This window comes from Typopeltis vanoorti, chromosome 1 (genome assembly GCF_054136105.1).
Source record: "Typopeltis vanoorti isolate ZY-2024b chromosome 1, IOZ_Tvanoo_1.0, whole genome shotgun sequence".
Lineage (NCBI taxonomy): Eukaryota > Metazoa > Arthropoda > Arachnida > Uropygi > Thelyphonidae > Typopeltis > Typopeltis vanoorti.
The window spans coordinates 185,115,989-185,128,381 of NC_143549.1; positions in this window are offsets into that span (position 1 = coordinate 185,115,989).

Sequence of the window (12,393 nt, forward strand, 5' to 3'; positions counted from 1 at the left end):
TTATAGTGCAGAGCAGGTATTCAATGCGGATGAATCTGGGTTATATTGGAAAAACTGCCAAAAAGGCACCTACATTTCGCAAAATGAAAGATCAGCTCCTGGATTCAAAGTTTCCAAAGATAGAATTACTCTACTATTTTGTAGTAATGCATCAGGTGATTACATGACAAAATCAATGTTTATTAACCGATCCGTAAATCCTCGTGCGATGAAAGGGCTCGACAAGTCCACCCTACCTGTTTATTTGCAGGCCAACGAAAAGGCATGGGTTACAACTAGCATGTTTGAAAATTGGTTTTTCAAGTGTTTTGTACCCGATGTAGAAAGTTATACAAAGAAAAATAATATGGACTTCAAAATTCGACTAATTTTAGGTAACGCACTAGACCACCCACCAAATTTAAGCCATCCGAATATTAAAATAACTTTTTTGCCGCCTAATACTACTTCACTTATTCAACCACTCGACCAAGGAATAATATCAACATTTAAATCATATTATATTCGGCGAACATTCCAATTAATTTTGGAAAAATTGGAATCTAATCCAAACATGACACTGCCTCAAGCTTGGAAAGAGTTTTTAATATTGAATTGTGTGAAAATTGGTTCTCTGTCCATTAAGGAATTACAACCCACTACGCTCAATGCTTTCTGTTAAAAAATATGGTCTGAAGCCGTTCTGTAACAAAATTTCGTACCTCCAGTGGATGCCGAGCTACGTCGTATAATAAACGCCGCACACATTTTTGGTGGAGAGCGCTTTAAACGAAATTAGTGAATTAATTGATGGAGAAGCAGATTTAAATGAAGAGGAACTGGTACAATTAATAGATGGCGTCGAACCAAATAGCGGGGAAAGTTCTGCCGAAGAGTCTGATGAACCCGTTTAAGAATTCAATTTAAAGAAATTAGCAGAAGGATTGGACTTGGCAAGAAAGTTAGGAAGTTATTTTACGGATAATGATCCCTCAATGGAGCGCTCAGGAAAATTCACGAGACAATTTGTTTAGCTCCATATTATGAACTTAATAAAAACTTGCAGCATGGTGGTAAGCAAAGTCTTATTACTGACTTCTTTATAACTAAAAAAAATGTGGCCTGAAGCCGTTCTGGAACAAAATTCAAAATGCTGGAGCAAAAATCTTTGCATTTATTCTAATTTATTTCCATTAAAGAAATGTCATTTCTGAAGACAGTGATGATGATGATTAAAATATGCGCTTTATTTTATTGTGTCTAAAACATTTATACAATTATGTGTAAAGAAATTTTCGTACAATTTGTAATTTTTATAATTTTATACTGTGCATTTGTCTCATAATTTGTTTTCTTAACTTACATGAATTAAATAAAAACATTGTTTTTGTTGGATATGTCATTATTGTTTATATAATTTTTTTTTAAAAAAATGATTTCGGAATCTAACCCTACTTTTTCTATGTGATCTAAGTCTCGCATAACGCGATTTATATAACGCGGCATTTCTGTGGAACCTAACATCCGCGTTATACGAGGGTTACCTGTATTTCTGCTACAAAAAGATATACCTTCCTAGTTGGAGAAAATGCCAACTAGAACCACTGTGTAGTAGATGATCTTCACTACCAGTGAAATACGACGAACCAGATTTATTCAATGCCTGAGAAGTTAAATGCCATGTCTGGTCTCCAGAGCAGGGCGTGGTTTCTATCCTCTGTCTCCTCCATGCAGAGAGAGAGAGAGAGAGAGAGAGAGAGAGGGAAAGAGAGAGAGAGAGAGAGAGAGAGAGAGAGAGAGAGAGAGAGAGAGAGAGAGAGAGAGAGAGAGAGAGAGAGAGAGTGATACCCTTCAAGGGCATGTAAAACATACTAAGAGACTTGATATTCCTCCATTTAAAAGGTAGAATCATTAAAATGGTGTTATGCGCTGGCCTCCATGTATGTACAGACCTGAAGCTGTCAATAATGAGTCAGGAGGATTCCCATTCAGATGATGCATAATCCTGCTGCTGTATACTTTTCCAGGTCGTGCCTGGAGAGGGATCTGTGTAGTAGTAGTATGTGGTAGGTAGGAACGAGGCTATGGCAAGCATGCTTGTCACTCTTTATAAGGGTATCATGTCCATCAGTCTATGGATAGGCTCAGAATTTTGAGTATAAGGATAAATTCAACAAACTCGTTTTGCTGAATCTCCATCCATGTCCCTATACTACCCTTCCATTTAACTGTAGATTAACTTATAATGAATCATACCAATATTGGCATTGTGGAAAAAACAAACCTCTACAAACACCAAACCCTACAAAAAAGACAGACCAATCACAACATACAAAAATGACAGAATATCCACAAGAATGACTCACTTTTACATCCTTTACTAACATCATCACTGGAAAAATATCAATATAATGACGATCACCGTTAAGCAGAATCATCGAATCCGGATATTTTCCTCTTGAGAGAAATCCAAGTTGTGGCTACCCCCCCCTACTATCACTCTCAGTGTGCCCAGATAACACATTTCCCAATTCCTTTTCTCCATAAGGAGAACACTGTGCCTTTGTGAGATGTGATTGCCAGAGTTAGCATAAATTTAGAACCTCTGCTTCTTGCCTCACCTGGCTCAAGGTTTGATTACCATAGTTAGTAATATTAAATTTATTTACATATAGTAACTTGAAACTATGATAACCACTCAGACTTCACCATCCTCTCTATGAAACCCAAACATCTGCAAACTAGATATCCAAATAGTGAGGTCATCTTATTAGGCGTTCAAAATAAAGTCCAATTGGCTCCCTTTTTCCAACCCTACCGACCAAACCTAGACAAGATGTAGAAGCTTTTGCTTATAGTTAATACTTCCATAACTATTTCAGACCTTGCTGAAATAGTACACCTACCTACCAGAATTCCTGTAAATCAGCTTCACTCTCACAGTATTCTTGCACTCTTTTAAAAAATGTCTCCTAGATAAACTCTACAGATCACCTCTTGTCTTGGTATCTCAGACAACAATCTTGTTTAAGGCTTTTCTCTCACAGCATAATCTTCCACCAACTACTCCCAACCACTCGACCTTTGCCACTACATAGGCGTCGTGTAGGCAACCTCTGGAATTTCTACTCTTGCTTTTCATGGTCTGACTATTCCTTTCGATTCTCTGACCCAAACATGTGATCTGATCTAGACCCAGATATTATCCTTACTGACATGGGGGTTACAATTCCCGATTCTATCCAAAATAAGAGCCTTGGCTCACACCAAAGCAATAGAATAAAAAAAAATTCAGCTCACCACAAGTGGCTCGCATAAAGAACTTCAGATTCGTACTTATCCTATGCAGAAACCCACAACAAATGCAAAACAGTCATCAGCAAATATGAATCTGATTTCATAAAGGCCAAAAGTAGAAACGTTGCTGCTTGTCAAAATTGCGCCCATGAATTATAGTCCCTTTCTAAGGAAATCGTATCGGACGCAACTTCTACTCACCTGCACTTTCACCTCTCTCTCTCTCTCTCTCTCTTTCTCATATACATGACGCCCCTGTTACAGCATCCAAAGATATGAAAATGACCTGCTATTCCCACTCTTCCTCCAACGCCTGCAGGGATGGCAATCCGTTCCTACCATACCAGAATCTGAGCACCGTACCAGTTCTGTGATATTTCGGCAAAAAGATATCAGGCAAAATTAAATAAGTTGGACATAAAAAATGCTTTTGTTCCTGTTGGTATCCAGTTGACTCTAGAGCTAACACCTGTCCTGTAATGTCCCTACAATCTTTCTTGTCCTTAGCTGGTACTTATCCCAATATGTGGAAGCAATAATATATCCAGCATATTCAAAAAGGGATAACAGAAGCCTTCCGTAACACTGCTTACCTATCGACCGGTCATCATTACCTCAAAATTTCCAAAATAATACATAATATCATCGGTATTTATCTTGTACCATATAGAAGCGCCACAGGAGAGCAATTGGAAAAACGAATATACGGTACGTCCTTCGGTTGAAAACGACCTAAATTCGATTCTTGTAGTAACGTAGTGGAATCTTTATATGGTTTTTATTATTTGGAGGTGAGGTAGCCGATCTCATATGGAGGTAGCGGCTTTTTATTCCCAGAAACTCGGGTTTTTAATTCAGCATACAGGCAAATCGGCCTTGAGAACACACACACACAGAATGGCGCTGTATGTAAATGGTGTTGGTAGTAGAGTAGTAGCCGTTATGCGTAGCTGGTGGGTTAAATGGTGGAGACGGAAAGTTGTAGAGTGTCCTCCCTCAATGAGTCCTTGGATTCCTTGAAAGTCTCATGTAATAATAATAATAATAATAATAATAATAATAATAATAATAATAATAATAATAATAATAATACTCCACCAGTTAATCATCGATCTCCAGTATGGATTTTGCCATTCAAATTCCACAACTGACCTTTGAGCCTACATCACTCTACACAGGACACTTGCTGTGGAAAGATTCAGAGAAACACGAGTTGTTACATTTGATATTTACAGTGTAAATATCAAGTCTAACAACTTTTGATCATATCTGGTATCTAGTGCTGCAAACAAATTGGTAATCTTTGGTCTACCTTCCACCTGTAATTTGGTAGCCAATTTTCGCTCCGGCCGTTAACTGCTTATCTTGGTGGAAGACTTCCTGTCTTTGAGCTTAGTCATCAATGCAGAAGAGCCTCAGGTCTCCCTTCTATCACCTACCCTCTTTCTTCTATATATAAATCACCTAATCCTAATCACTGCCAATCATGTTAGCATTTTTGCTGATTATAGCACTCTTTATTCATCCTACTCATTTGATAAACCATGTATCCCTAGCTTCAAAATCGTCTTCAACGAGTGCTTTAAATATTGATGTGCAAACTCTCCTTCATAAGCTACATCGAAGACGATGTAGTATCTTAATTGCCTACAATATGCAGTCTTCCCTTTTCTCTTGCAAATTGATCTCAACTCTTCTACTACCCATACCCTCAAAAATACACAAATTATCCTACAGGATCAGATCTCTTTGCTTAGAATAGCATCTCTCCTGGTACAAACATATCATATCAACAGTTTCCTCAGCATTCGAAATATCATACATTCTCGTCTACTAAAGATGCTATTTTACACCCACCCACCCATCCAAATAATAAATCTGTGAAAAATTCAATCCCACCAATCCTAAGAAAACTGCTCGCATGTTTGGAGTGGTGCACCTGAAAGCTCCCTGAAAATTCCACATGCTTTCTAGATGAGAGCAGTTTGGCTTATTGATGATCCCGCCCTTAGAGACTCACTTTATTTTCTATCTCAAAGATGCAATGTTTCAGCACTGTATCTATTCTACAGGTACATTGAGCTGGTAACCATTATTCCTACACTTACTGTTGAGCTTGTTAAAATAATACCAGCATACGGTTGCATCCGTTTTCATTGCAACTGCAAATACCCTGAACCTAGTTTTCTTTTTCCTCTTTTAGTCCATTTACCTCCATAAACAGGAACAGCTTTCCTCATTAAGTATTCCCAAACAACTATAACCTGCAACGCTATGGAAAATGCGAATAAAATTTTTTCTCAAACTTCACATGCATTCCACGCACTACTAATATGCTAAAAAGTTGTCCAACCTTTCGGTTCTAGGATCAATATATATACAATGCTTTGAAAGAGGTCAATGGACACAATAGTGTGAGAAACAAAGAGTCCTGGCGCTCACCTTAATAACACGAAGAATCCCCCCCCCCCTGCGATGATTTCAACAAACCTACGGGGAATACTTTCCACAAGCTTATGATAGCGATCAATGGGATTTTTTGAACCAATCTTCCTGTAGGCATATAATGAGATCCTGGACTATTGTGGGGTGGATATCCTCTGACCTCAGTGATGTTCTAGTTCGTTCCACAGATGCTCAATAAGATCAGGGCTCTGTGGAGGCCAGTCACGTGTGTGGTAACCTTCATGTCCATAAAATAGGTATATTATATACAGCCTCCTTACCTTGGTTGAAAAACTCCAAGTTTGAAAAAATCCCGTATATGACGTGAGGAACCTTTATCAAATGGTGTTAGTGGGGGATTTTTTCCCAGAAACTCGGATTTTTGCTCCTCAGAAGAGGCAAACAACCAGTGATATATATATATATATATATATATATATATATATATATATATATATATATATATATATATATATATATATATATATATATATATATATATATATATATATATATTAGAATGGGGTTGAAGAAGAGGTATATATATATATTAAAAAATTGTTCTCAGTAGTTTTGTACTGGACATTAGTACTATAGTATATGAAACAGAATTTTCATCATTATCATGTCATTATTGATTATCCATATTTAACCTTCATTATGCCTTAGAGACGTTGTTTAATAAGTCCTGTGTAGTTCAGTGGCAAGGTAGGGTGTCCTTAAAAAATATCTGAAAGTTGTTGGCGATTAAGTCCATCCTGCAATGTTGACTTTTTATCCAGCATGTGATGGTTGTTTCACGGACGATGATGGTACTGTAAATCATGAAAAAGCTGTTCAGCAGTGGTTCAGCGAAGATGACAGCGACTTCCACCATCATCTCTGGCCACCACGATCTAGATGCCACTGAGAGTGTATGGGACATGTCACAAAAACATATTTGGGAGCAAAGTCCTCTTCCGTCAAATCGCAACCAATTAATGGAAGGTCTCTTGAATGCCTGGTATGCTGTAGACGTTGATGCAATCCATATAGATGTTGATACAATCCTAGACCTTGTGGAATCTCTGTGCTATAATTCGAGCTAAAGGAGGTCCAACACGGTTTTAAATAAAAGCGTCTAATTCAGTGGCAGTATGTGTATCTTTATCATCCCTTTTTGTTATTTACACAGTACAACTCTGTACTACAGAGACATTCATTTGACTTCAGGTCTAACATCATATTATCCGTGTATATTAACCTGATTGCCTTCCTCTCATCCGTTCCAACAATATCCTGACCTTACAGAAATCCTGGGGTCTCATTCCCTTTGTAATACTCTATATCTTGTTTGATTACAGCTCTTCACAAACAAATAATAATTTTCTAATTGTTACTAATTATTTGTCGTTCTCATTATTACAGTACGCCTTCATATTTGACTCTGTCAATTTTGTATGCATTTCCATATTTTGACTACATTATTCTCTATAACATTCAGGTGTTTTCTCTTCCACTTCATACAGAAAAGAAACCGGGGGGGGGGGGATTACAACGGTGATGGAATTCAAACCCACGTGAGGAAACCCCAATCGATTAGCAGTCTCTACCTTTTTTATCTGTATTAATAACTGTAACAATGATTTACATCAGGACAAAGTATATGTATATACAACATGAATATCAAAATAACATTCTTATATAATACACACATATACAGAAGGTTCATTTTCTGTTATATTACTAATTAGTTGTACATTCGGTCACTGGTGTGTGGGAGGAAGCAAGAGTCACTTAAGAGTCCCCCCTTTTTTTTTTTACTTTCATTTCTTATAATCAGGCAATCTGATAATTGGAAGTTATTTACGTTTACTTGTATATAATGATATACAGATTTCATGTCGAATATATTAAATGATGCTACCTTTCAGTCTTTCTTGTTTATTTTTTTCAGGTAAGTATGAGATATTCTAATGTTCACATCTGTTGCATCATCAAACCATAAATAGGAAAGCAAAAATCGAAAGCGGCATAGTGACATTGTACATCGAAAAATGTCATGACTCGTACCGCTGAAGTCCAAAGAAAAGAAAGGTCTTCATGGTTAGACTTGAATAATCCAAACAAATACAATAATCCCATGAATGCTTTGATCTCAGTTTCGTTGGTCTTGTCTATAAATGTTGGCTTCCAAATAGTGCTCAAAGAATGAGTGCGTTTGAAAGTCGAGTACCTTGACTGAATCACAATTATCTTTACATTGTTGTGCCATACATTTTTTTTTAATTTCTTCATCTATATATAAATCAAAAACTTGCAGGTAATCGGCTGAATGGAAAAGCAAGATGGCAGCACTTGAGTGTTCACTGAGTTTCTACTTTTAGCATTAGATGAGCGAATGAGTGTTGACTACTGTAATGCAAATATGATGTCAAACCCTGGTTTTGTAATGTAGCAATGTAGCAGCTAGATTAACTAGCAGAGACGCAAGACGCAAGATGTTGCTGACTATAAGGGCGAAGCAAAATGCTTTTTTATTCCCTGCTATCTGATAAGGATTACTGTGTGAGGAAAAGTTTATGAGCTAAGAGCTCTGCCTGAGTGGGTGCGATTCAAAGATCTTCATTTGGTAGTAGGATGGCCTTCGGTCTCCTATATTTTGAGAAGTCTGTTTCATCATAATTTGCTGCTTGTTGCACTAATTCATTTGGATGTGAAGAGGACACTGAGAAGAACTTCACTGCTGAAGACTGCAGGAAAGAATAGATGTAGGGGATATTTGTATCCCGGTGAAGTTGGACATTTCTGACGTACCATGGTGCGTTTAATATCATGCGGAGACATTTGTTTTGCACTTTCTGTAGTTTGAGGATATTTGTACTTGAGGTGTGACTCCAGGCTGGGGATGCGTAAGTGATAATGGGTCGAATTAACAGTTGATAAAGGAGCAGTTTTATTTTGGTATCCAGCTTGCTATTCCTATTGATAAGAGGGTAAAGCTGTGCAATGACTCTTGATGCTTTTGAACATGAGGCTTTTATATGTGAACTGAAAGTTAGTTTTCTGTCCAGCAGTACACTCAGATATTTGGCTTCTGCTTTCCAGGGAATCTTGGTATTAAATAGGAAGATATCATCTTTGGGGAGTATTGAGTTTTTAGTGAAGAGCATGGCAATACTCTTCTGAGGGTTTACTTGCAGTCTCCATTCCGAGAACCAGTGCTCTAATCTCTGCAGATTTTCTTGCAGTTTCTAGGTGACAAGGTGAGGTTTAATAGATCTGGCTAGTATAGCTGTGTCGTCTGCGTATAGGGCAATGATGGATGACATTAGATTGTGCGGAATGTCCGCCATGTAAATCGTGAAAAGTATCGGTGCCAGAAGGGACCCTTGAGGAACTCCTGCCAAGATGCGTAGTTGGGTAGATAATATATCATTTAGTTTGACTTGCATTCGTCTGTCACTAAGAAATGACTTTATAATTTGAACTAGATCTGATGGAATGCCAGCTAAAATCAACTTGTATAGTAGTCCAAAGTGCCATAACTTGTCAAACGCCTTCTCTAAATCAAGAAAAACTGCCCCGGTGTATTGATGCCAATTATAACTTGTGATAATGAATTCTATTAGTCTGTGAATTTGTTGGGTGGTACTGTGAAATTGGCTAGCAGAGACGCGATTATAGTTTTTAAATTATATACAAGCAAGTTAACATCACAAGTAAGTGGACTGTAATTGGACGATTCGATAGGCTTAACCGCCGTTGGAATCGCCATTGTTGATTAATAACTAAAAGCAACTGAATAGTAGGCTCACTGCCCCACGTTGTTGAGGAGTTTTCGTAGCTTTTACATAACTCCAGGAGATTCCCGATTGGTATGGAAGATATCAAGGAACAGATTAAGACTCTAAACATGGAGGAGTCATTAGAAGTTTTAAAACTTATCATGGCAAAGTTTGAGGCTGACTGGCTGGGTTATTTAAACCTATATACCCAAACAAATGATCCGGAAGTAGAGGATGAAGAAACCCAAGGGGAATTCATAAAAACCCCCGTCATAACAATTCACAAGAATAGCACTCCAACAAACGGAGAAGAACAGCAAAAGATCTTATGGAGGATGACTCACCCACACAGGACGCGCCGAAACACTCAGAGAAGGTCCCTCCAGTTATTCTTCAGGACAAGAAGAAATGGATTTCTGTCATATCAGCTCTCAGGGAGCAAAACATCACATACTCCTGTGCAAAAAAACTCAGATGAGGAAGTCAAACTCCAGCAAGCCATCATCACTGACTACAGGAAGATGACAACGCTACTGGACACAAAAAAACCTTCCTTGCCATACATTCGCTTTACCGAGTGAAAAGACCTTAAAGGTGGTAATACGTGGAGTCACAGAAGGAATCACTCCAAAAAAAATCTCAGCTGATTTAAGCAACCAGAGCCTGATCCCAATCAAAGTAAGTAGGATGCTCAGGTCTGATAAAAGCCCAATGCCTTTAGTACTTGTGGAGATTGATAACATCCAGAAGAAAATATATGAGCTGACTGCTGTCTGCAGCCTCAGAATTACTATGGAACCTCTAAGAAAGAGAGCGTCAGCAGGACAGTGCCACAGATGTCAGCGGTTTGGGCAAGCCCAAAAGCTATGCTGGGCCAACTTCAGGTGCTTAAAATGTGGTGAAGGCCACCAGACCATCATATGTGCCAATCCATATGTACCAATCCATCATATGTGCCAATCCATATGTACCAATCCATCATATGTACCAATCCAGACCATCATATGTACCAATCCAGACCATCATATGTACCAATCCGAGATCTATGCCAGCTAAGTGCGCAAACTGCGGAGGTCCTCACCCCGCCAACTATAAAGGATGCATAGCACACCCAAAGAACTGCGGGTCTCCCAAACCGTTTCATCCATTACCCAGCAGTGACACCTTAGGCAACTGTGCAGATCGCCATCCAGTTGGAATAACCTCCACCTTGACAGCTCAGAAAGGAAACCAACCTGAAACCAGGACCAAACCATATGCCGACGCTGCACGATTCAAGAATACTTCCTCCAACGAATTTACAAACTCCAACCTTACATCAGTTCTAAATTCCTCACTAGCTACCATGCTTCACGAATTTAGCAAAACAAATCCTACACCATTCTCCAAGAAGAAATTCCTTTAAGGCACCCATTCCATTCTGACAGCACTCAATCATGAGCAATAGGAAATATAAACCTAACTCGCTTACCATAACTGCATGGAATGCAAATGGATTGAACAGTAAAATCCTTGAACTACAAGAGTTCACTCACAGATACACTCTTGATATAATTCTAGTTAATGAAACACATCTCAGGCCAGCTAATAACCCTAAATTACGGAACTACGCAATGTACCAAACAGACAGACTCACTGACAGTGGAGCAGGCACAGCTATATTCATTAAAAACTACATAAGCCACAATGTACTGCCCAATCCACAAACCAAGAACCTAGAGATAACAGGCATCGAAGTCCATACAAACAATGCTGGCAGTATCAAAATCTATGCAGTATAACAACCCGACCAGCATTCCATTACTGGCTGACTTGGACTCCATTCTCGGCTTCACAGACTCCATCATCATGACTGGAGATTTCAATGCCAAGCATACAGCTTGGTATAGCTCCACAACCAATGACAAACGCTGCATCCTAAACCAATTCTCAACTCAAAATTCTATTGTTATAGCCGGACCCACAGAGCCCACTCATTACAGTCCAAATGGAAGATCAGACGTACTGGACATCGCAGTCCTTAGAAACATCAAATACCAATACCAACTAGAAACGCTAAACGAATTATCATCTGATCACAACTCCATTCTACTCAAGCTCGGTGCACAAGAACAATTCTTTACTCCACACTCCTTTATATAATGGGAAAAGCTTTCCAAAACTCTCTCAGACCACAATGGCCAAACACCCATCATCCATAACAAAGAGGAGATAGATATAGCTGTCAACAACCTTACTTAGCAAATTAAAAAAGCATTAGCTTCAGTCACATCACACAAACCACAGTTTTTCATTCCAGTGGTCGGATCCCTGAGGAAATTATGGACCTGATCAGGCTGAAAAACAGAGCCAGAAAGATGTACCATAACACAAAATCACCACAAGATAAAACAACTTTGAATGATTTAAATAGACAAGTCCGGGAAGCTCTATAAAAACATACGAAATGAAGATTGGGATACCAAACTGAACAATCTGAACCCAGAGGATAACTCTATCTGGAAATTTTTGAAGAACCCTCCGCACTAAAAGGCAACTCATACCCCCAATTCAGACCAAGAAAGGAGCAGCTCACACTGACCAAGAAAAAGCAGAAGCTGTAGTTGACAATTTGGAAACTCAGTGTAACCCCTCTTATGAGAATTTAAACACCACTCTAATCTCCAAGATTCACCGCAGAGTCAGGCAGGTTATAAGAGAACAAAAAGAGAAGGCAGAGCTAATCACACCCATTCTCTAGCAGAAGTTATAAATATCATAATCCACTTGAATAACAACAAGGCTCCAGGCTCAGACGGAATCACAAACAGAATAATCAAATTACTCCCTAGAAAAACCATTGTGCACCTGGTCAATATTATCAATGCAATAATCAGATTCAAATATTTTCCCTTAGCATGGAAAA